The sequence below is a fragment of the Tupaia chinensis genome, unplaced genomic scaffold, assembly GCF_000334495.1.
Source record: "Tupaia chinensis unplaced genomic scaffold, TupChi_1.0 Scaffold149696_1, whole genome shotgun sequence".
Lineage (NCBI taxonomy): Eukaryota > Metazoa > Chordata > Mammalia > Scandentia > Tupaiidae > Tupaia > Tupaia belangeri.
The window spans coordinates 1,069,399-1,092,813 of NW_006209541.1; the positions used below are offsets into that span (position 1 = coordinate 1,069,399).

The following is a 23,415-nucleotide window of genomic DNA, read 5'->3' on the forward strand; positions in this document are numbered from 1 at the left end:
ACTCGGGATTGATGATGTTTTAAATTGAGATATTTTCAGGAACCAGCAGTTAGTGTAATGGCTATGTTGCTGGGCTCCCATGTAGTCAACCGCAGTTCACGTCCCAGACCCGGTGGCTTAAAACTCACGCCGGGCGTGTGTGCATGCATGCCCAAGATCCCAAGAGGAGAATGGAGGAGAAGGGATTGTGGCATGACCATCACCTCTGGGGGGGTGATTTCTCGCTTTCTGTCTCTATATCGCCTGTCTGGTGAGTGCACTAGCGAAAAACCTCTCAAAAAAAAAAAAAAATTGAGATATTTTCAGAATAGATTTAAAGCCCCATCCTACAGTCACTCATCAGTTTTTTTTCTCTTATTTTATGATATATTATTTACATTCAATCATTGTATATATCTATAGCACACAATATTTTTGTCAAGATATGCACACAATACATTAATTGATAAATTATCAGATAATTGATAAAAGGATATTACCGTAAGAATACTTTTCAACAGAGAACTTTGTAATTTTTTATCTGATGAGAGTTTTTGCCATGAAGCCCTCCTACCCACCCTTTACTAACCACTCCTCTTCCATATAGTGTCTGGTATCTGTGCTTGTCCTTCCTGCTATTGCATCTTTGTATCTTTCAATTTCTGCCATCAAGTGCAAACATTCAGTATATACTGAGAGGGCTATACTGTGTTTATCTTTGATAGTCTGGCTTACTTCACTTATTATTAAATTTTCTTACTTAAATTCATCGACTTTAAGTCAAAGGACAGAGTCTTGTTCTCTCTTATGGTGGAATAGGATTTTATAATGTATGTGTGCCACAGTTTGTTGATCCATTCTTCAGTTCTTAGGAATTAGGTTGATTCCATGTCTTAGTAATTGCAATAAACATGGAAGTGCAAGTATCTTTCCAGCTGAGTGTTAAGATCCAAAAATACCATAAGGAAAGAAATAATAAAAATTGGTGCTGAAATAAATAAAATAGAAAATAAATTAATTATATCAAAAACATCAACAAAACCAAAAACTGGTTCTTTGGGAGGATAAACAAAACTGACAAACTGGTATTTTGACTTATTAAGAAAAATAGAGAAAAGAACCAGATAAATAAAATAAGCAATGAAGCCAGTAATACTAAAACAGATATTTAAGAAATTCAAAAATAGCTTTCTGCCTGTGGATGCCACCGGGGAAGCATCGTTGAACTCTCTCTTCTCACTGCAGTCATGTCTAAGTCTGAGTCTCCCAAAGAGCCGGAACAGCTGTGGAAACTCTTTATTGGAGGGTTGAACTTTGAAACAACAGATGAGAGCCTGAGGAGCCATTTTGAGCAATGGGGAACGCTCACAGACTGCGTGGTAATGCGAGATCCAAACACCAAGCACTCCAGGGGCTTTGGGTTTGTCACGTATGCCACTGTGGAGGAGGTAGATGCAGCCATGAATGCAAGCCCACAAGGTGGATGGAAGAGTTGTGGAACCAAAGAGGGCTGTCTCAAGAGAATATTCTCAAAGGCCAGGTGCCCACTTAACTGTGAAAAAGATATTTGTTGGTGGCATTAAAGAAGACACTGAAGAACATCACCTAAGAGATTATTTTGAACAGTATGGTAAAATCAAAGTGATTGAAATCATGATTGACCATGGCAGTGGCAAGAAGAGGGGCTTTGCTTTTGTGACCTTTGATGATCATGACTCTGTGGATAAGATTGTCATTCAGAAATACCATACTGTGAATGGCCACAACTGTGAAGTAAGGAAAGCCCTGTCCAAACAAGAAATGGCTATTGCTTCCTCCAGCCCTAGAGGTCGAAGTGGTTCTGGAAACTTCGGTAGTAGCTGAGGAGGTAGTTTTGGTGGTAATGACAACTTTGGTCATGGAGGAAACTTCAGTGGTCATGGTGGGTTTGGTGGCAGCTGTGGTGGTGGTGGATACGGTGGAAGTGGGGATGGCTATAATGGATTTGGTAATGATTATGGAGGTGGAGGCCAATACTTTGCCAAACCACTAAATCGAGGTGGCTATGGCGGTTCCAGCAGCAGCAGTAGCTATGGCAGTGGCAGAAGGTTTTAATTAATTGCCAGGAAACAAAGCTTAGCAGGAGAGAGAGCCAGAGAAGTGACAGGGAAGCTACAGGTTACAACAGATTTGTTAACTCAGCCAAGCACAGTGGTGGCAGGACCCAGCTGCTACAAAGAAGACATGTTTTAGACAATACTCATGTGTATGGGCAAAAAATACGAGGACTGTATTTGTGACTAATTGTATAACAGGTTATTTTAGTTTCTGTTCTGTGAAAAGTGTAAAGCATTCCAACAAAGGGTTTTAATGTAGATTTTTTTTTTTGCACCCATGCTGTTGATTGCTAAATGTAATAGTCTGATCATGACGCTGAATAAATGTGTCTTTTTAAAAATAAATAAATAAATAAATAAATAAGAATTCTACAAATGATGATACACCAATAAAATAGAAAACCTAGATGAGAAGGAAAAATTTCTGAACATACTTAGATTGAATCATGAAGACATAGAAAACCTAGATAGACCAATAAAAAGCAATGCAATTGAATCAGTAATAGTCTCCCACCAAGGAAATGCCTAGCTTCAAATGGCTTCACTTCTGAATTCCACAAAACTTTTAAAAGATAGTTAACTCAAATTCTTCTCAAACTATTTCTGGAGATCCAAAAGGAAGTAGCCCTTTATACTCATGCTATGAAACTTCCATCATTTTGATACCAAGAGCAGACAAGGACGTAACAAAAAAAGAAAACTATAAGCCAATATCCCTGATGAATACAGGTACAAAAATCCTGAAAAAAGTTTCCAAATTGAATCCAACAATAAAAATATCACATAACATGACCAGGTGGGCTTTATTCCAGAGACGTAAGGATGGTTCAATCTATGCAAAACAGTAAATGTAATACAGCACATTAACAGAAGAAAAAATAAAAATTATATGATCATATCAATCTATAAAGAAAAACTATTTGGTAAAATACAATATCTCTTCATGATTAGACCCCCTAGTTTCCTTATTTATTTTTAAAATTACATTTAATCACTGAATATCTCTACAGTGTACAACAGTTTTTTCCAGTGTAAATACAGTATATATTAGTCAAGTCAAAGATATTACCAAGTATATTATCTTCAGAAGATAGCTTTATAGTTTTGTGTCTGTTCAATATTTGTTTGTTGTCTTTTTCCCTGATCCCCTTCCTCCCTATTGCCCACTCCTTATTATCTACCCTGCCCTACCCTGTCTTTAGTATCTACCATTTCTCTCCCTGCTATTATACACTCCAATCTTTCCGTTTCTGCTATATAGTGTAGACATTTGGTATATATTAAGCAGGGAGATACAATATCTTGTCTTGCATAGTCTGGCTAGCTTTGCTTAGTATTACATCTTCTGTATTTGTCTATTTGTATCAAATGTCAGGGTCTCATTTTTTATGGTTGAGTGTATTCAAGAGTGTATACATGCCACCTTTTTTTAATCCGCTTATTAGTTCTTTGACATTTGAGTTGATTCCATGACTTAGCAGTTGTGAATAATGCTATAAAAAACATGGATGTGCCAGTGTTTTTCTGACTGAATGTCTTCCTACCCTTTGAGTAGGTACCTAAGAGTGAAATTACTGGGTCATATGGTAGTTCTATTTGTAGGTTTCTTGGGAACTTCCATAGGGTTTTCCACAGTGGTTGTACTAATTCACATTCTTACTAACAGTGCCAGGAGTGTTCCTTTTTCACTGTAGTCTCTCCGGTATTTATCATTGTTCAGCTTTTAATCTTAGCAATTCTGACTGAAGACTCCCCAGTTCTTAATCATATAATAAGAATTAAAATGTCAGCATCTAGAAGAATTCTTGCTGTGAGTCTTTAGCCAATTTAAGAATAAGAGTCCTTCAATTAATAAGGGCCAAGTTTATGTCTACAAAGTTCTGGCAGCCTACCAAGGTATTGAACAAAACACAATTATAACACTGAGGAATTTTTTTTAAAATTGGTGTTTATATAGTCAGAATTTCCAAAGACTAAGGACTATCTTAAAACTAGGAAATTCAGGGGGACCTGCAGATTTTGTAATGGTTACATTGTTGGACTCCCACATAATTGACTGTAGTTTGAATATTGGACCTGGTGGCTTAAAACTCACGATTGGCACATGTGCATGTGTGCCTTAAATCCTGAGAGGAGACTGGAGAAGAAGGGATTGTGGTGTGCCTCCCCCCAGAAGGTGATGTCTGTCTTTCTGTCCCTCTGTCTCTCCCTGTCTCTCTGGTGAGCATATGCTCCCTATAGCAAAAATCTCTCTTAAAAAAATTAACCCAGAAACTGTAGAAATCTCAATATTACATAATCTTACGGTGTTTGAAGGAACCATGCAACATTATCTGGCCTTATTTTCCCACCTTTAATTATAAGAAATTGATGGAAACGCTCAGCAGAGACTGTATTGAAATCTATAACTATTGAATTTAATCCCTGAGATATGCCTTGAGAAAGAAGAAAAAAATATGATATAGGCTCTCATTAGCTCCACTTGACACCCAAGTATGTTTAACTCAAATCATGGATCTGGGAAAGCAGAAACCTAAGATTCACACCTATTAATAAATCTGAAGAATGACATTCTAATTCATGTGAGGCATTATATGGATATTAACCCTCTTAGGAGTGGGTTAAATGGAATGTTTTATATTGGACAAATATAAATATGAATGGGTGATTTTTGTAGTTGCTATTGTTATTTTGACAATGCATGCATATGTATGTGGTGGCGGCAATGGTATGGCTCACAGCTCTTGACAGGGATATAAGAAGTCAATTGATAATAGCAACCATTGAACACTTTCCGTGTGCACGAGGAGAGAAAATTACTTCCTCTTTTTACTTTTTTTATACCGGTCTTTGGTTTCATTACTTAGATCTTCTCAGAAGATAAGAGTCCTAAGTAAATTTGTGACTGTAATGGTATTTCAACAGTACTCACAAGAAAGTGATTGTTTCATTAATTCAGCACACCTATAAAAAGAAGCCTTCCACAAGAAAGAGCAGATGAGTCACATTCGTGCTTATTTTTTACCTAATAAAGTCTCACTTGTCTTGGATAAATGTCTCTATTAAATGATAGCAGAGAGTAAAATGACAGCAATACATCTCTTTTCCCTTACCAGAAAAGGAAGGCAGTGCCAGGTAATGCCTAAAAGCATCCAGCTCCTATGTGATGTGGCAGTTTTCCCCTAGCAATCAGTTGCTGCTTAAAGTCAACTGTGATCTTTTCCCTCCTTCTTTGTATTGTTAAATGCTGAAAAGGCACCTCTGCCCCAGTTCCTAAGAACTAAAGAAAGCTTTTTTTCCTTACATCTCTTCTTTGAAGCTAGTGAGAATTACCAAAGAAGAAAAAGAGAGAGAGAGAATATGAGCTTTGGGCAAAGTGAAAAATGCAGTCTCAGTGGTTTAATAATGAAGTTGATGGTTTTAGAAGAAAAAATAATCCCATGTGGCAGATCCTAATATGGCTTTGTATTTTCAGAATGAATGTAAATTTTTTTCTGAAGTTTGTCCTTATGTTGTTTTAAAAAGGAATTAACCTTTGGTTATTATTTTTATATAAAATATAATTGTGTGTGTCTAGTGGGTAATAAAAATAGGATGTGAGAAAAGAAAACTGATGTTCAGAGAAAAATCTTAAGCAACAATATTTTTCTTCTTAATAAAAAAATGAAGTTGGGACCGGCAGATGGCGTAATGGTTATATCACTGGACTCCCAATAGCTGACTGTGGATCTGGGCAGCTTGAAGCTCGCACTGGGCATGAGTGAATGCATGTCCAGAATCCCAAGAGGAGAATGGGAAAGAGATTGTGGTATGACCATCCCCCCAGGGGAGAGGGTAATTTCTCACTTTCTGTCTCTCTCTGTCTCTCCAGTTATTACATGTAACCTATAGCAAAAATCTCTAAATAAATGAATAAAATTAGGAGAAGTGAATAAATTATGAATGTAAAGCCAGTTATGTGAGGAATTGGTGGAGAGACAGGATATATTGATTAGCCTGTTCTTTTAATGAGGTTCTTTAAAGCTTTAAGAAGTTTTCTTATTTTTTCTTATTTTTCTGTGGGCCTAATTTCAAAATACATTTTTCTTTAATTTTTTTCTTATTGCCTGAGGGCATTTTTACTCTCCAGAAAGAGAGAGAGAGACAGAGAAGGCACCCCCAGTGGGATGTGATCACTTTATAATCCTTTTTCTTTTTTCTCCATCTTGCCAGGACCTTGGGCATGCATGCACACACACATGATATATTCTTAAGACTCTGGATGTGGCATTGAAATTTCAGTCAGCCATGTGGGATCCAGTTTTCATGTACATCATTTAATCACTTTGCTCCAGGGCCAAAATAAATTTTTCAAATTGCAATGATGTAAAATAAGTATCTTAGCCTGACACAAAGGGAAAGTGCAGAATATTCTTCTCTAGAATATATACAACATTACTGTATACATTCTGTTCAAATGACAAAATCTTGTATTTTATTTAAATAAAGATAGTGATATTCTTGGAAACTTAAAAATGCAAAGATTAATTGTATTTGATTATGTGGTGTTATAGCTAATTTTGTGTCAATCTGACTGAGTCATGGCAAACTCATGTATTTGGTCAAACATTATTCCGAGTATGACTATGCGGATGGCTCTGGGTGCGATTAAATTTGAATCAATAGACTGAGTAGGCATGGACTCATTCAATCAGGTGAAGATCTAAATAGTCGAAACAAAAAGATTAAGAGGAAAGTCTCCCTGCCATTCTGTCTTGAACTAAGAAGTGGAGCTTTCCTTTCCTTTGGTTTGAAACTAAAACACTGGCCCTGCTTGGATCTTTTGTGTGCCAGCTCAGGAACCGAGTTAGAGTGCTGTCAGGAGTGGGGGTGGAGGATTAATACTGACCAACGAGGAAAATGTACTGTTCCTTTACAAAGGTGGTAAAGAAGAATGGATTGGCAATATAGGAGGTTCCTTAGGACATTTGACGAATTCAAGTGGTTCCTTGGGACTCAGCGCTAGAAAACTGAATAGTAGGACAATCCCAGGCAGCGCTCAGTGGTAGGACCCAGGTAAGAACGTAAAAAAGGAATGAAGCCCACACAAGAGGACCAAGAGTACAGGTTTAAGCACCACCAAGTGACATCAAAATCACACTTTAAGCCCAGAGGAAACCGAGATAACAAGAATAGATTTTTATAATTTAATTATGTATCCTAGGAACAAGATCAGTTGGAAAGCCTGAAAGTGTCAGTGTTTGACTTTATTGAATTTATTGAAGTATATTTAAAAGTAACAATAAGTAACTGGATTCCTTATTTTTAGAAAAATTTTTGCTATAGGGTACATGCACTTGCTGGGGAGACAGAGAGAGACAATGAGACAAAAAAACAGAAGTTACCCACCAGGAGGGATGGTCATGCTGCAATCCCTTCTTCTCCATTCTCCTCTGGGATTGTAGGCATGCATACACACACACCTGATGTGAGTTTCAAGTCACTGAGTCAAGGACTCAAATCATCGTAGACAATTACATTACCAGCTGGTCCAAGGTAACTGGACTCATGATGTGGCAAATTCCTGGTCATGAATTGTCTCATTAAGTATTATATTTCCCATGATGAAATCTTTTTTTCCTTCTACTCAGAATTGGCCAATACCTTTTTAAAATACACATATGTACATCACACACACACACACACACACACATTTGATTGCCTTTATTCTAGTAATTTACTGTTAAGTATTTATTGCACAAGAATCATATGAATGATTTGTTAGTGTCAATTGCTGGGTTCTGCCTCCAGAGTTTCTGATTCAGTTTGTATGAGACTGGATCTAAGAATTTGCATTTCTAACAGTTTTTTTCTTTAGATCTCAGGATCACAAATTGGAATTACTGTCCTAACATAATATATAGCCATTAGTAAAGGAGATGTAAATCCTTTTTTTTTTAAAGTGTTTTAATGAATTGCCAAAGGGCATGTGCATTTACTAGAGAGAGACAAAGAGACACAGAGAGGCGAGGGAAAAATTTTTCATTTTAACTCCTCTGTATTCAACAATATCCTTAATTTTAAAAAACATTGTTGGAAATATAATGGCTATATTACAAGGAGAGTTAAGAGTATTTTTAGTAGCTTCTTACTCATGTATTTGGCTAAAAAAATTAAACAGAACTGTATACAGTAATATCTTTGACTTGATTGATATGCACTGCATTCACTCTGAAAAACCATATTGTATGCTGTAAAATTATATAGTGATTAAATGTAAATTCAAAAATAAAAATATGATATTCTAAAGAATTGCATAGAAATAGTAGAAGAAAAATGAAAACAGGGATAGATAAAAGAAATTGCCTCTGGAGAATGAGAATAAGATGGGGAAAAGTGGGAATAAACAATGCGACTATCATCAGAAGTCATTCTTACTATTACACATGTTCATGCATTATTCTGATTATTAAAATGATAGATATTCCAAAAGACATAGCACCTGAGTAAAAATTACTCCAACTTCACCCACTTTAGGGTTCCATGATTACTTCTTTTGCAGAAAAATTGGTATGCTCTTTACGACTTGCCATGTAATCACAATTATCTCTTTTGTTTCAATTTCATCAGTGCACACTTTGCGATTTTGCAATTATCTCCCAGATTTTTTTGAAACTTTTTTTTTATTGCAAAGAAAATATATAAAAGAGGACAATTAGTATCTATTTACTCTTCACCTAGGTTCATCAATTATGAACTTTTACCACATTTAATTTTTTACATATGTGTCTATAATTTATGTATGCATCAATGTATGTATGCTTATATTGTGTGTTTTTTCCCTAAATAAAGTGCGCACACTGCTTTTCAGCTTTCATACTTCATCATGTACCATCCTAGAATAACGCAATTCATTGCATAATCCTATCATCATACTTTTTTTTTTTTTTTTTTGGAGGGGTTTTGCTATACGGCGCATGTACTTGCCAGAGAGACAGAGAGATAGAAAGCGAGAAATCACCCTCCAGGGGGGATGGCCACACCGTAATCCCTTCTCTTCCATTCTTCTCTCGGAATCCTGGGCACACGTGCACATGTGCCTGGCGTGAGTTTAAGCCACTAGATCTGAGACTCAAACCATGGTCGACTACATGGGAGTTCAGCAACATAGCCATTACACCAACTGCTGGTCCCAACTCTATCATCATACTTATACCATTTTAATTAGATACTGTTATCAATATTTATAAATCCCCATTTAAATATTCTCGATTACTCTGAAAGTGGTATTTTTAATATTACTTCCTTGATTCAAGTAAGGTTTAGATATTGTATTCATACATTATCTTCCTAATCTTTTTATATCTAGACTATTTCTTATGCTTCTTATGAAATTGGTTCATTTCAGGCACTTTTAAGCCTGTTATTTTGTGTAATTAATCACATTCTGGATTTGCAAGAACATTTAATAATGATCAGTTTTATATTAAAAATTTTTGACAAGGATATAATACAGATTTTAAAAACTATTATTATATTATATCAGGATACATGGCATTTTAAATTATCCCCAAATAAGTTATGTATAATTTAATCATTAAGTTAGTAAACATCAAAAATCTCCATTTCAAAGGTATCTTGTCTTTTTTCTCTTTTTTTTTTTTCTTGGAGAGGTTTTTTGCTATAGGGCATGTGCGCTCGCCAGACAGACAGAGACAGAGAGACAGAAAGCGAGAAATCACCCCCCCAGGGGAGATGGCCACGCCGCAATCGCTTCGCCTCCATTCTCCTCTTGGGATCTTGGGCACACATGCACACGTGCCCGACGTGAGTTTAAGCTGCCGGGTCCAGGACTTGAACCACGGTCGAGTACGTGGGAGTCCAGCAACATAGCCATTACGCTAACTGCTGGTCCCTAAAGTCTAAGATTTATTTGCAGTTAGGTTTAACATTAAAATATAGACATATAAGGATATAAAATTATATTTCTGTTTTCAAAATTCATATGACAGGAGGTTTTTACTTCAGAGATGTAGAAAACAAATAAAAACATTGCTCTTACCCTCAAAATAAGAAAAAGAAAGATAGATAACAAGATGCAAAACAATGATCTTTCTAGGATCCATAAAAAACTGAAGTTGGAGGCACACAACTAAAATAATATCTGGGGAGAGACAAGCACCTATAGAGCACTACAGGACCTGAGGGTTTGCTTGCCAGGGCTCATGCTGCCAGAGATCATCTAAGCTAGTAAGAGGATTAACTAGCAATTTTTAATGAATTGCTAAAGGCCAGTGTGAATTTTCATGGGGGCCTTGGACCTAGAATTGGCCTTCTTTTAGGTTTTCTCTACCAGGCATTCATAGGAAATCTCAATGAGAATTTTGAGATGTTTTTTAATGATGACAGTTGTGAGTAGACATCAGTTCATGTCAATCTTACTCTTTTATCATAAAACAAAAGCCTTATTCCATAAAGGAAAGGAAAAAGTAACTGTAGTTTTGCAATCTAGTAGAAATCCATTGAAGTAAGAAAAAGTTGAATAGGTAAAAGCATACAAAGACAACTTCTGGGGACTAGCAGTTGGCATAATGGCTGTCGCTGAACTCCCATGTAGTTGGCCACGATTTGAATCCCAGACCCGGTGGCTTAAACTCACTCCTGGCGTGTGTGTGCGATTGCGCAAGATCCCGAGAGGAGAATGGGGGAGAAAAGATTGTGCATGGCCATCCACTCTTGGGGGTGATTTCTCGCTTTCGCTGTCTCTGTCTCTCTCTTTCTGGCGAACACACACACCCTATAGTAAAAACCTCTCAAAAAAAAAAAAAAAGACAAAAGAAAAAAGAAAAAAGACAACTTGTATCCATATAAGAAAGACATGAATATATGTTATGATTAATCTTTCAACTAAAGAAAGGGCAAAAACATATTTGATAACCACAATCGTAAGCCAGATTTTCACAGTGCCCACTTAAGATTAAGACTTAATGACAAGACTAACAAATGATATAATGGTTGCACTGCTGGACTCCTACATGGTTTACTGTGGTTTGAATCGTGGACCCAGCAACATGAAATGCATGCCAGGTGCATGTGTGTACATGTTTGTACATGCCCAAAATCTTGAGAAGAGATTGTAGTAGAAAGGATTGCAGTGTGGCCATTCCCGCTGAGAGGTGATTTCTCACTATCTTTCTCTCTGTCTCTCTAGTGAGCTTATGTACCCTATAGGAAAGTATCCCTCTTTAAGTAAAAAAAAAAAAAAAAAAAAAAGACTAAGACTTACTGAATAAAGAATGCCTTTCTTATCATACTGCCATAATGACAAAGTCTATGAGGAAGAACGAGGAAAAAATTAAAATTAATGCATCATAGATCAACCAGAAGAATTTCAGCAAGACACAGACTATCTGATAAGCAATATGAAAGAAAAAATTCAAAGAGCAGAAATACTCAGAGGGAGAAAAATTTGATACAAATGACTGGCAAATTAGTCAAAAAATTAAATGCAAGATACAGCAGCATAGACAAGACAAAAGGAGTAAAAACCAAATATGAAGCTTGTGGTGCACCTAGGATACTGTTATCAACGTAAGACTTTAGGCTCAGTTCCACCACTGATCTCATTAACGTAAATTCTCACACTGAAAATTTGGGAGAAGGAAAGCCTTGCTCATCTCCAACTGGGATGGTATCTCATGTCCTATAAAACATTTCCAGCTTTCAGTAGGAAAAAACTCAGACACACATGCATAGAGTATAAAAAAGACACATAGAACAAAATCAATACATGTAATAAATGTTAAAACAATGGGGAATATTTTTTTTTTCAATTGCCAGAGAGTAAGTGGACTTCCTAGAGAGAGTGAGGACCCTCTTAATGGGCATGGGCTACAATAATCCTTTTTCCTCCATTTCCTTCCCATTTCAAATTTGGGCACACCCATGCCCGGCATGTTTTTCAAACCACTAGGGCTGGGATTCAAACTGAGTTTGCCCATGTAGAATCCAGCTTTCTAGGCACAATGTTTATCCACTGTGTTATGAGTTTTATGCCCGAGGCATATTAAAATTTTTTTTTCTTAGCATAATATTAAAGACTGTAGTGTAAATTGCATACACCATGCAAAATTAGGTCAATTATCATAAACGTAACAGCATAAGAAAGACAAAAGTATAAGAAAGTCTATGGCCACATTGCAATCTCTTCTCCTCCATTCTCATCTCAACAATTTGGGCATGCATGCACATACACCTGATGTGATTCTCAAGCTGCCAAGTCTGGGACTTGAACCATAGTTAACTACGTAGGAGTCCAGCAACATAACCATTATGCCATCTGCTGGTTCCAAGAAAGAATATTTAAAACAACAACAACAAACATAATTTGATGTCTCCTTGACAGGGTTATTAGTAACCCTTAACAAGAAAAAAAAATTAAACCACATATAGTAATTATCCTATATGTGGGAGGCAGAGAATGGCATGGAGGTTAAGGTAGCTATCTGTCACATGATTGTGTGGTAGCAATCCTTGACTCAGAGACTTGAAAAACAATGTGTGTGGATGTTTCCCCAAATATCATGAAGAGATTGAAGAATGGAGAACCACTCCTGGAAGATAAGTTCTTACTTTTCCTCTGTCTCTCTGTTTCTCTTTGGCAAGTTCCCAAGCCCGATAGCAAACTAAAAGAAAAGAAAAGAAAAAAAAAGAACCCTCTATGACCAATAAAGATAACATAGGTAAAGGGCAATGTACAAGAGACATAGGACAAACAAGCAATTCTTGGAATCCCATAAGGGAAAAAGAAAATGGAACAGAAATTTTTTCTTTTACTTTTTTTTTGTTTGTTTTTTGTTTGTTTGTTTTGTTTTTTTGTCTTTGTTGTTGTCTTTCCATAAGGCATGTGCATTTTCTGGAGAAAGACAAAGAGAAATAAAGTGAGAAGTCACCCCTAGGGGCATGGTCACACTGTAATCCCTTCTCTATTTTCCTTTCTGGATTTTAAGCATGCACACACATGGACCTGGCATGATTTTCAAGCTGCTGGGTCTGGGATTTGAACCATGGTTGACCATGTAGGAATCCAGTGCCTTAAGCTCCACTCCATCTGCTGATTCTAGAGCAGAAAAATATTTAATTAAATAATGGTCAGAATTTCCCAAATTTAATACAGATTCCAAATTATTAAGACAAAAAGCTCCTTGAACACCCAGAAGAAGAGATCTTGGCCTGACTTACCTTCAGACTCCTGAAAAGCAAAGAAAAAGTACAATTCATAAAAGCAGCCATGGTCGGGGTGATCATATTACCTGAAGCAGAAAGGAATAAAAATTACAAGTGACTTTCAGTCAGAACTAATGCAAGGAAGAAGAAAATACTAAAACATTTTTAAAATAATAAAAGCATATTGTTAATCTAAATCTAATTATACACCTAAGTAAAATATACTATTTTATTATTTTTTTCTTATTCATAATAGAGTGCTTGAGTGTGCATGTGAGACTGAGAGAAAGAGAGGAGAAACCTCCATGGCACTGGTTATGTTGCAATCCCTCTCCGCTAGTATGCCAGCACTTGGGATCTTGGACACTTGTGCATGTGTCTTACATGTTTCAGGCTGATTGGGCCAGGGATTGGTTGTCCAGTAGGATCCTGCTTCACTTCAGCAGTGCATGATTGCCACACCTCAAAGAGGAATGAAAAATAGCCATTAAAAATGAAATAAAGATCTTGTGAGATGAACTAAAATTAGAGAATTCATTGCCAACAAACTAAAGAATGCTAAAGAATATTTCTTGGTAATGAGGAATATTATATAGGTCAGAAACTTGGATCTATACAATGGAATAAAATGAAATGAAAAGTCATATTGATAAAGAAAACAATTCTCCAAAAATATACAATACTAAATTGCTCTATATAACAAATAACAGAACTACATATAATGTATAAATAGAGGATTTAAAGATTTGGGGAAACATTATATTCATGGAATAAAAATATACAGTATTATTAAGTTCTCTATTATCTCTAATTTGCTCTATAGGTTTAATAGATCCTTGTACAAAATTCCAGCAATATTTTTTATGGGTATCAAGAACTAACTCTAAAAAACACTCAAGAAGGTAAAGAAACTATAGTATCCAAAATAATGCTACTCTTCTGAAAGTCTTAATGTTTAATTTTTTTGTTTGTTTTATTTATTTCTTTTATGAGAGGGACTCTTAGTAGGGTTTGCCCATCCTGTGATCCTTCCCCCAAACTCCCCACCAGCCAGGATCATGGATACATGTGGGTATGCACACCATGCTCAAGTTGACCTGAGATCCAAACTGGAGATTCCCAGTGTCATATAATAGCACTCTACTACCTGCAATACCATTACTGGGCTCCTTCCACAGAGTTTAATATAAAACTAATAATATTCAAGTCAATGGCATTAGTTAAAGGACAGACATACAGGTCAGATGGAAATTTAAAAACACAGAAATAGATCCAAACAAATACAGTGAACATGTTTATAACAAAAGTACAAAGACAATTTAATTAAGAAAAGATAGCTATTTTTAACAACTATGCTAGAAGAATTGGACATCCATGTGTAATAAATAAATAAATAAATGTAAAATAAAGGTATAAGGCCTGAATACCTTTTATAAACCTTAAATCAAAATTGATTACATACATACACACACACACACACACACACACACACACACACCATGCAGCTATACCAATGCTACAAGAAATTAGAAGAGATGGTCTGCATGACTATAAATTTTATAATGCTATCACAACAAAATCGTTATCCATAAGAGAAAAAATGATAAGCTTGAATTATCAAATTTAAGGACTTATTGTTAACTATAATTATATCATTTGTTGTAGGGCACTTGTGCTCACCAGAGACAGAGAGGAGAGAGAGAAAGTGAGAAAGCAACCTGTCAGGTCAGTGACTTCAACCATAGTTGGCCATGTGGAAGTCAAATGCTTTAACCACCATACCACTTGCTAGCCCCAAATTTCAGAGTTTTTATTCTTATTTTGTTTCTTTCTTCTATGAACAAAATATATAGAAAGAGAGAAAAAAACAGAGAGGCAGACACTCCCAACAAGGTCTTTGCACCATGGTCTACCTCCCAACCTCTGCAAACCCCAGACATGTAAGTCCAGCATATTCAAAGAGGTCTCTTGATGTGAACCTGGAACATTCCTATGCAGGTTAGCATTAAAATCATTGTATTACTGATGTGCCATTGTCTAGATCCTAGAGATTTTATTCTAAAAGAAAGCATTACAAAATTTAAAAGCTCAGCCATGCGGGAATAACAGACAGTGTAATGGTTACATCACTGGATTCCTATGTAGTCAACCGTGGTTCAAGTCTTGGACCTGGTGATTTAAACTCATACCAGGTCCATGTGCATATGTGCCCAAAATCCTGAGAGGAGAATGGAGAAGAAGGGCTTTAGGCATGGCCATCTCGCCTGAGGAAGAAAACCTCACTTTGTGTCTGTCTTGGTGAATGCACATGCCCTATAGCAAAAAAATTTCTCCAATAAATAAATAAATACAAAGCTCAGCCACAGAATGAGAAAAAACATTGGCAAATTACATCTTATGAAAGATATATTTAGAATATTAAGAAAAGCAATAATAAGAAAACAACCAACTAAATAAGTAATTAATCGAATATCTCAACAGACAGCAACAATGATCATTATGTGGAAATAAGTCTTTGAAATGATGCTTAGACATAGTCATTCAGGAATGCTAACTCAATAAGATATTCTATACATCCATTAAAAATGGCTGAAGAATGGGACCAACAGATGGCGTAATAGTTACATTGCTGGGCTCCCACATGGTCAACCATGGTTTGAGTCCTGAACTCAGAAGCTTAAGACTCACTTTTTTTATTTTCAGATATTTTTGCTATAGGATGCATGTGCTTGCCAGAGAGAGAGAGAGAGAGAGAGAGACAGAAAGTGAGAAATCACTCCCTAGGGGTAATGGCCATATACAATCCATTTTTTTTTTCTTTTTCTTTTTATTATCATCATAATCTTTAAATTACAATCCATTCTTCTTCATCCTATTGGGATTTGAGGCATGAGTTTGAGCTGCTGGGTCCAGGACTTGAACTTTGGTCGACTACATGGGAGTCCAGTGATGTAGCCATTATGCCATCTGCCCGGTCCCACTCACTCTCATTCTTACACGCATATGTATGTACCTGCTCTATCATGAATTTTTTAAAAATGTAGAAATAACCTAAATGTTCTTTATCAGCTTAGTATACAAAAAATAAAAACATATATTTCTATACTGTTGAGTATTACTAGGCAATATAAAAGAACATATTATTAACAAAACAATATAGATAAATAGTAAATACATAAAGATAAGTGGAAGAACAAGGCTAAAAAGCTATTTATTATGTGATTTATCTAGCATCTTTCTGGAAAGGTAAAATACTAAGCAAAAGAGACAAAGATCAAATGTCATATATGCTTAAGGGACTGAGAAGAGACTGACAACCATGAGGAGATTTTTACTGTAATGAAACCGTTTTTATGATACTATCATGATATATATATATACATAAAACTGTATATCATATATGACATTCTACATATTTTCAGATTTTAGAAAAACCACCATAATGTTGTAGGATCCCAAGATAAAGTTAATTATGATGAATGAATCCCAAAATTTTACAAATGTATGGTATAACAACACATAGGGAGGCAAGTACAGAAGAGCTGATTTTTCAATTTTGAAAAAAAGTGTTTTAATTATATTCATTAAGGCTAAAGATAGTAATTACTGTACATAAACTTCTTATTTAGATGATAGCTTTCTCAGAGGGGAACGAAGTAGTAATTTTTTTAACTTGCCATCAGAAAGAGACAGAGAGAGAAGAGGAAAAAAAATAAAAACACCCAATTCACTAATAGATGTGATCACACCACAATCCCTTCTTAATTTCTTCATTCTTTCAGAATTTTGGACACACATGAACATGTGTCCAGCATGTTTTTCAAACCCCCAGGTCCAAAATATAACTATACATCACCTATATGGGATCTGTTTCTCTTAGTTATCAGGCCATGGACCTGGCCCTGGAGTCACAATTTTGAAAAAGTTTTGTATGTAACTAAAATTGAACAAATAAGCCAATAAACTACAAACAATGGTATGCATGCTTCTTACTATATAAAAAGAATTTCTAAATAAATATCAGGAGAAAAGGCTAGAATCAGCACAGTAGGTCTGGATTGGTGTCAGAGCCATCACTATAAATATCAGTTTATTTGATCATATGTACATATAAATTTTTTAAATGAATATAAGTGAATATATGCAATGGCACAAATGAGCACATATTATTTACATATAATTGATAACATTATGAAGAATGAGAACTACAGTAAGTCACTATTAGAACATCACTATAGTTACTTCTGCAAGCAAGACACACTGATGCATTAAAATCAGCCTGGGAAACTTTAAGAAGAAAATATTGGAATGGACTCAGAGTAGTGCCTCATCCATATTATTTATTAATCAACATGGCTGTTTTAACATAAGTGCACAATTGTTTGACAATCTTACCTTCCGGAGATGGAGATTAATTCTTCTCCCTTTGACTGGAGGCTGGAAAGAGAAGAATAATTTGTTAGAACAGAAACTTGGTAGACATCACCTTAACCAAAAAATTAAAGGTAGTCTCACAGGCCGTAACTCATATTGCTATCGTACATCTCCTGTTTGATGCAATGAGAGGACATTTCACTTCTGACGCTTTCCCTAAAATAAATACTTGTGATTGAATTATGACAAACCTTCAGACAAATCCAAATTGAGGGATATTGTAAAAAGTAGGTAGCCAGTACCTTTAAAACCTGAAAAGGTTGCCGCCATGTACCTATTAGAATAGCCAAAATCCAGGACACTAACAACAAATGCTGATGAAGATGTGGAGCAGCAGGGACTCTCCTACATTGTTGCTGTAAATATAAAACAGTACAACCACTGGAAGATGGTTAGCTACTTTGTTGCAAAACTAAAAATACTTTTACTATGTGATCCAGCAATAGTGTTTCCTTGTATTTACCCAAAATAATTGAAAGCCTAAGTCTGCACAAAAACCCACAAGCAGATACTTACTTGTAGAAGCTGTAGTCACAATCACCAAAACCTGGAAACTACCAGAATTTCATTCCGTAGGTAAGTGGATAAACCATGCACATTCAGACAATGAAATGATTGTTCTTTTCAGCACTCATAATAAATGAGCTATCAAGATCTGAAAAGACAAGGAAAAACTTAGTGAATGAAAAAAAAGGCAATCTAAAAAGGCTATCTACTATATGATTTCAACTATATAACATTATAAGGAAGCAAAACTACAAAGATAGTTAAAAAAATCAGTGGTTCTTAGGGGCTAGAGAAGGGATAAATAGAGTGAAAAGAATTTTTATGGCAATGAAACTACTTGGTATGACAATATCAAAGTATATGTCATTATGACATTTGTCTAAACCCATAGAACGTACAGCACCCAGAGTGAATTCTAATATAAACTATGGCCTTTAGGAGACAAGGATGTGCCAGTGTAGGTTCGTTAATTTAAAATACAAAGGTACCCCTCTGGTGGGGGATATTGATTATGAGGGATGTTATTATGCACATGTGGGTCAGGGTTTTACATGATAGCTCTGTATCTTGCTCTCCAAATAATGACTTTAAAAAAATAAACAAAAAACTGAAAATAGTATAAAAAACAGATAAAGATCAAGAAATTATCACACGTTAGTATTGAATAAGGAATCATGAAGAGTAAACACATGGCTATTTTTCCCACAAAATTTGCACAAAATTGTTTACAGCAACTTTATATGCATGAAAAAGAATATTAGTACTACGTTCTGTATAATTTAAAGGTGTTCATAGATCAATCAATGTTAATTTGGTAGTTTTGAAAAATATATCATTACATTTATATATAAGCTTTTAACATTAGGAAAAGTGGGGAAAATGAGATTATTTTAGCAACTCTTCTGTAACTGTAAATTTATTTATTTATTTGTTTATTTATTTATTTATTTTTTAAATCAGAGCCAGGACCACAGATGGCATAATGTTTATGTTGCTGAACTCCCACATAGCTGATTGGGATTCAAGTCCCAGACCTGGTGACTTCAAACTCATGATACATGCATATGTGTGTATGCCCAAAATCCTGAGAGGAGAATGGAGGAGAAGGGATGGTGGTGTGGCTATCCCTCTGGGGGTGAGTTTTTGCTTTCTCTCTCTCTCTGGTGAGAGCACAGGCCCTATAGCAAAAATCTCTCTAAAAAAAAAAAAAATCAGAGGGGCCAGCATAGTGGTTAAGCTACTGGATTCCCACATAGCTGACCATGGTTTGAGTCCCTGGTGGCTTGAAACTCATGCTGGGTGCATGTACGTGTGTGCCCAAAATTCTAAGTGGAGAATGGAGGAGAAGGGTTTGAGGTGTGGTCATCCTCTCTGAAAGGGTAGTTTCTCACTTTCTGTCTCTGTGCCTCTCTTTTTCTCTCTGGTGAGTGTGCTCTATAGCAAAAACCTCTCCAAAAAAGAACTGAAAAAAATTCATGTACTTTGTTGCTTTGTGTAATTATATTATTAATTTTACATGTACAGGTATTCATCTATCTGATTTTACAATGAAAGTTTTTGCACTTTCAAAAATTATTTTTATTTTTTAAATTGTATATAATTTGCATGGTTCAACAGTCAAAGCTATAAAAACCAATATTGGAAATCCCAGGTCCAGTTCTTCTCTTTTTTTCCACCAATACCCTCAGTGGGATAATTTTTTAGTAATTTTGTGGCTGATTCTTCAGCTACTAATTTAAAAAAAATTGTTTTGTTTTCTGGTAGTTATTTAAGTATTTAGAAAAATCCAATATTTAACTAATTTTTGTTTAACTTTATATTAAAACTTTCAAAATTTGTATAGTTTTCCTTAGCTATCTTCTGACTGGAAAGGTCATATTTTGGCAGATTTCTCTGGAAGGGTTAACAAATTCTATCTTCTATAAATTCATGTTTCAAATTGTTTTTCTACACTTTACATAATTTAAATCAGTTTGTTTAGCTATGACATGCATTTAATTAACCTCATTTCTCATTTCTTTTTCCCACTTTTATTTTTGTTTCTGCAAAGGCATGTAGGACAATATGAAGAAATAATTTTTTCTTTGAAAATAATTGCTTGTATTTCATTTTTGTTGTACTGTATAATATACTGCATTATGGCACCTCTTGAATTGTTGCATGAAGCTTCACATTATGCAAGAGTTATTGAATGACTAGCTGAAGGATAGACGTAGTACCATGTATCTAATATTCTGCCTCCTGTCATTTAGTTTTTCAAATTTTCTTCCTCTTTATTTCTCCAGATTCTTTATTTTTTTAAACCCATTCTTCTTGTTTCACAAATACTCTTGCCTCCAAAATTCCAGAATGAGACGATGGTTTCACAACAGATTTCTGTGCATTGTAAGAGCTCAAAATATTTTGCTCTTAGATTAAACAATATTAGTTGTACTATAAATAATTATTATTGAAATTATGCAAGCATAAAACAGCTCAGCTAATGGATCAATGAATTACTTAAAATATAGAAGGTGGTGTCAGTTTATTAATTTGGGGTTTTCATTAACATGTGAGTATCTTCCACAGAGACCCAATGTAGCATTTTAACCGTTGTTGGTAGCAACCAAAAAATGTCTACAGGTTGCAGTGTGCTGTGGGCTTCCACATTGTAGAGCAATGCAAAGAGTTGGTCAAATGGATTGATGATGAGTCTGCTAACACAAACGCACCTGGAGTGACTCCAGACCATAGTCTTGAGTATAACATGAACTTGACGAAAACTGTCGAAGATTTTAAGGAATGGAAAGAGTAGATAATAATATGCCTTGTTCTCCAGATATAAGGACCTTCAAATAGGAGCAACTAAAATAAATACTTGCATATTGTGATTTCATTTGGGTGGAGTACTTCATTGGAATAAATATATTACTGGTTTTAAAAAAAAAAGAAAAAGAAAGAAGTCTGTCTAAACTTTTTTTGTGTGTGTGTGTCTAAACTTTTAATTTGTTGATTCAGTTCAAGGCTAAAGGCTTGAGAACTTGGGTGGCCATACTGAAGCCAGGGAGTTAGAGGTTCTGTTGTGTGAGAGCAGGAAACGATCGATGTTATAGCAGATAATCAAATTTACCCTTTCTCTGCTTTTTTTGTTCCAGCCATGCCCTCAGTAGTTTGGATGATATCTACATGCATTGGTGAGTATAATCTTTGTCACTTGTAGCGTTGCTTCCAAGGCTCATCTCTTCCTGAAACAACGTCACAACACCTATGAATGTTTTAACAGTAATATAAGTATCCCTTACCCCATTCAAGTTGATACTCAAAATTATCACAAGCCTCTTTAATGAAATGTCTCTTCATGTCTTTTTCCATTTTATAACTGAGTTGCCTATAGGTTGATAAATTGATATCTATATTTTATTTAATGGATTGTGTTTTTTGATATCATGTCTAGGAGCTCTTTGTCAAGTTCCAGGTTCGTATTATTTTCACCTACATTATCCTCTAAAAATTTTATAATTTTTGAAACCAGCAGTTGGCGTAACGACTATGTCTCTGGACTCCCATGTGGTCGACCGCGGTTTGAGTCCTGGACCTGGTGGCTTAAACTCACGCCGGGTGTGTGTACATGCGTGCCCAAGATCCCGAGAGGAGAATGGAGGAGAAGGGATTGATAGCGACACGGCCATCCCCCCGGGTGGGTGATTTCTTGCTTTCTGTCTCTCTGTCTCTCTCTGTCTTTCTGGCAAGCACATGCACCCTATAGCAAAATCCTCTAGAAAAAAAATATATATATAATATACATATATATATATACATATATATATAGTTTTACATTTAAATATATAATGCATTTTAAGTTAACTTTTGTATAAGATTTGAGGATTAGGTTTAGGTTTGATTTTGCCTATGGATGTCCAGTGCTTCAGCACAATTTGTTGAAAAGACTTTATTCTTCAGCAAAAATCAGTAGGTCATACTACTATGGGGCTATTTCTGAACTCTATTCTGCCTATCTCATTTCAAAATTTCACAGTCTTAACTATTGAGGTTATATAAAAAATTTTGAAACTTGCTACAGTTATCCTGTCTTGTTTTACTTTTTTTAGAATGCAGGATATTAGTTCATTTTAGTTTCCATAGACTATTAGAATAAAATGTTCTCTATCCAAAACAAACTGAAAAAACTCCTCATTTACATTTTGATAAAATTGCATTAAACCTGTATATCAATTTGCAGAGAATTGACATCTTTACTATATTGAGTCCTTCAGCCCATATTATGTCTCACAATTTATTTATATTATTTTTTATTTTCTTCATCAGTATTTTGGAATATTTTGCATAAAAATCCTAGACATGTTTTATTAGATTTAAACATCTTCTTCTTTTCTTCTTCTTTTTTTTTTTTTTTGAATGGCTATATAAATGTTATTAAGTTTTCCATTTTGGATTCCACATACTCATTCCTACTATATAGACACCCAGTTGATTTTTGTGTATTGATCTAATATCCCAGGGCTTTCCTAGACTAAATCATTAGTGTTGAGAGTTCAAAAAGCATAGATTGCTTAGAATAGATTCTTAGGTAGACCAGGTCCCTTGTAGGCTGCCACTGATACTAGTTTGGCTAGAAAGAGAGACATCACACTGTATCCCATGTGGCTTCCACTGATACTGTAGAAGAGGTGATGCTGCACCCACTAAACATTAATGGAAGTAGTGACTCTCCACTACACCTCATGTAAATGCCTCCAAGCATGCAGAGGAAGGGACTTCCTGATACTTCCTGCTGTGAGTGAAATCTAGAGTCTGTGTCTTATCCACACTCACTGAGTGAAGAGTGGCCCCTTTAATACTCCTCAATGAGGAGAGTTCGGGCTCTTTAGTCATCCTTCTCTGATTCACCCTAATGTGTTTGGGCTTCCTTGTTACATATTGGTAAGAGGCAAAAATTTCAATTTCCATTGAGGCTTTGCTGGTGATGTTGAGGGTGGTGTCTATTTACTTCTGTGGTGTTTGGTAGAATTAAGTGGCTATTTCTAGATGTTTCTGACCTGCCAAATTGTCATTTTCTTTGCCTGTCAACCCAGAAAGGAGGCTTTTTTTGTGTGCCTATTAATATTTCTGACTTTACAGTATTGAGTCTGGGATATGTGAGGTAAACTAAAAACCCAAGAACCATAGTACTGTGTCATTCTTCAGTTCTTGATGT

General features: G+C 35.5%; 1 pseudogene; it reads left to right on the forward strand.

Annotated features, from left to right (window-relative positions):
* The first annotated feature begins 1,226 nt into the window (after nt 1–1,226).
* Nucleotides 1,227–2,073, forward strand: LOC102467658 (heterogeneous nuclear ribonucleoprotein A1-like; annotated as a pseudogene).
* Nucleotides 2,074–23,415: the final 21,342 nt, after the last annotated feature.